This window comes from Elephantulus edwardii, unplaced genomic scaffold, assembly GCF_000299155.1.
Source record: "Elephantulus edwardii isolate Elephantulus edwardi_28Jun2011 unplaced genomic scaffold, EleEdw1.0 scaffold00034, whole genome shotgun sequence".
NCBI lineage: Eukaryota > Metazoa > Chordata > Mammalia > Macroscelidea > Macroscelididae > Elephantulus > Elephantulus edwardii.
In genome coordinates, this window is record NW_006399784.1 from 13770897 (window position 1) to 13774399 (window position 3503).

A 3503-nucleotide genomic window follows, 5' to 3' on the forward strand; every position below is an offset into this window, starting at 1 on the left:
TATTCGATCTATCTCCGACTGTAAAAGTTGGTAGAAATCATCTATTTCTTTTTCTTTGGCTCTGGTTGTTGGTGCATATATCTGAATGATAGTGGTATCCACTGGACTTCCTTGTAAGCGTATGGATATAATCCTGTCACTCACAATGTTGTACTTCAAGATGGACCTAGAAATTTCTTTTTTTACTATGAAAGTGATGAGTATGGTTGCAATTTGTAACTATTATGCCTACTTTTTCTGGAACTGGAAATTCTATTCCAACTGTTGTCAGGTAGTTCACAAACACTTGACTCAGAGAGAATATTCCTTATCTTTCTGGCAGTCTCCCTGAACATACAGCACACAGAACAGAAATGATTGAGAGATTTTTTTTAATAACACAAGTAAATGAGAATTCTTTGTTGATTTTAACTTGCTAAAATGTTCATATACACTAGGAAGAAATTAAGGGATAGATGGGAATTTTTAAATTGAAAACATAGAAATAGAACTCAAATGAGTTGCAAAAATAAAAGGAACGCAATAGTTTAGTCAACCGGGAAGTTCAAGATCAAGATTAATTTCAGAAGAGTCTGCATCAAGAGACTATAATATTTTTATCAAGTTTCTGTATCTCTGTTCCTCTTTTGCTTTTTCTGGTTCGTTTCTTTCTTTATGAGATCTTCCTCCTTAAAGAATCATGAAGACAGATGTGAACTTTGTACACATTATTGCAGTTTAATACTACTGCAACCATTTACACTTGAATAGATACTCTTAATTAGCTCTAGTTGGCCTTCATCCAATTCCATGTCAACTTACTAAAGACATAGGATATAATTTTAGAATAATTCAGCATGTATCACATGCAGATTTTTGTAGTGGGAACAGAGGATCATGCTTTCCAAGGTCATCATGCACATACAGGATAGAGAAAAGGTGGTTTCACAAAGAAAATTGCTGAACGTATTCACCACCTTTAAAAGCAAACATTTATGTGAGTCCTTAGTAAAAAATAAAATATATGTTTAAAAATCCTATAAACACATTTCTTGCTATCTTTTCGCCAGCAACTTAACAGTGACACCATGATGGGGATAAGCACAACAGAGATACACCACTCCGGGAGAGGATCAGAGAGTCAATCCAGCTCAATTTTATTGGGATCTGCAGTGCAGTTATAAACAGGAAGACTGGATAGGGTGGCCTTACAAATGTGGGACATGTGGATTGGTTAGGAGAACCACTCCCAGCTCAACAGATGTGGCAGTTGTCTTCCAAAGTGGCGAGCTTTCTCAAGCCAGTACAGCCAAACACAGGGGAGCTTTCTCTACACCATATTAAAGGCCGTTGGGAGGCTTGCATTTATGTGGAGCTTAGATGATCTGTCCTGGCCATAGAGACTCTCCCTTCCTCCCCAACATTCTGCAACATATGTTGTTGTTATTGTTGTTGTTGTTATGTGCTATCAAGTTGCCTATGACTTATAGCGACCTTATGAACAACAGCTCTAAACCCTTCTCTATACTGTGCCAAATTTATTGTTTCTGACACCCCCAACCCCATTACCTTAGACACAGAATCAATGCATCTCATCGAGGGTCTTCCTCTCTTGCACTGTTCCTCTACCCTGTGAAGCATGACATCCCTTTCGAAGGACTGGGCTTGCCTTGCAACATGTCAAAAATATATCAAATGAAGTTTCAGAATCCTTGTCTCCAAGGAGCAGCCTAGTTTTACTACGACTCGATGGCACATAACAACAACAACAACAACAGGACAAATCTGTTTGTTGTCCTAGCAGTCCATGGTATATTCAATACTCTTCTCCAGCACCACAGATCGAAGGCACTAATTCTCTCAATTTATCATCCCTAGTCACTGTACAGCTTTCTGATGCATAGCAAGTAATTGCAAAAACTGTGATCTGGATCAGGTTCATCTTAGTCTCCAGACTGACATTTTTGCTCTTCAGTACTTTAGAGAGGTTTCTGACAGCAGACTTTCCCAATGCAATTAGTCTTTTAATTTTCTGGCTGCTGGTAACAAGAGTGTTGATTGTGGAGTCAAGCAAACTAAATCAGTTAACAATCACTTCACAGTCTATCACGATGCTGCCAGTTGGCCCAATGGTCAAAATCTTTGTTTTCTTAATGTTGAACTTCAATCCAAATTGAAAGATGCTGTCCTTGACCTTCTGCAACAAGTGCTTCAGATTCTCCTCTATTTCAGCAAGCTGGCTTATGTCACATGTATAATTCAGATTGTTGAAAAGTCTACCTCCAATCCTGATGCCACATTTCTCCTCATAGAGCCCAGCCATCCAGATAATCTGTTCTGCATATAGATTAAAAAGGTATGGAGATAGAGCACATCCCTGGCCTTCCCAATTTGGAACTAGGCAGTGGTTCCTGGCTCTGTTCTGATGACTACCTTCTGGTCCAAGCATAGGTTTTGCATAAGCACAATCAAGTGTTCTGGGATTCCCATTCTTCTTAGAGTTAGCCACAGTTTGCATTAATGCAGAGTCAAATGCATTTGCATAGTCAATGACACACATTGACTATGCCCTATCCAGATCACAGGGGTTTAGAGAGATAGACATTTCTCTAGCACTCCCTGCTTTCAGCCAAGATCCATCTAACCTTAACTATAATATCCCTAATACCATGGCCTCTTCTAAACCCAGTTTTCACTTCAGGCAGTTCTCTGTTGATGTGCTGTTCCATTCATTTGGATAATTTTCAGTAGAATCTTGCTTGCACGTGCTATCAAGGAAATTGTTTGACAATTTCGGCATTCTGTTGGGTCACCTTTCTTTGGAATGGGAACAAATATGGATTTCTCCCAGTCAGTTGGCCAGCCAGTTCTCCTCAAGATCTCTTGGCATAACTTGGTGAGAACATCCAGGGCAGCATCTGTTTGTTGAAATATGTCAATTGGTATGCCATCAATTCCTGGGGCCTTCTTTTTTGCCAATTCTTTCACAATAGCTTGAACTTCCTCCTTCATCACCACAGGCTCTTGCTCATACATTGTTTCATGAAATCCTTCTGTGTCCACCAATTCTTTTTGGTACAGTGACTCTGTATACTTTTCCCATATTCTTTTAATGCTTCCTGGATTTTTTAATATTCTGCTCAAATCATCCTTAAGTATTACAACTCATGGCTTCAATTTGTTCTTCAGTCCCTTCTGCTTAAGAAATATTCTGCCCTTTTGATTTTCTGACTCCAGCTCTTTGCACATTTAATTACAATACTTCACTTTGTCTTTCTGTCCTCCCCTTTGAAATTTTCTGATCAGATTCTTAATATCTTGATTCCTTCCCTTTGCTTTGGCTTCTCAGTGCTCTAATGCAATATCCAGAGTCTCTTCTGCATTCATCTAAGTCTTTTCTTCCCACTCTGTCTTTGTAATGACCGTTTGCATACTTCCTGGATGATATTCTTTTATTTTTTTAAAAAAAATTTAATTAATTTTAATGAAAGTTTACAGAGACTTAGGGTTTCCAGTCATTCATT

General features: G+C 38.6%; 1 protein-coding gene across 1 annotated transcript in view; it reads left to right on the plus strand.

The window, feature by feature from the left end:
* The window catches only part of ASIC5 (acid-sensing (proton-gated) ion channel family member 5), a 77641-nt gene that overhangs the window by 15680 nt on the left and 58458 nt on the right, over window positions 1-3503 (plus strand). The gene's annotated exons all lie outside the window — the stretch shown is intronic.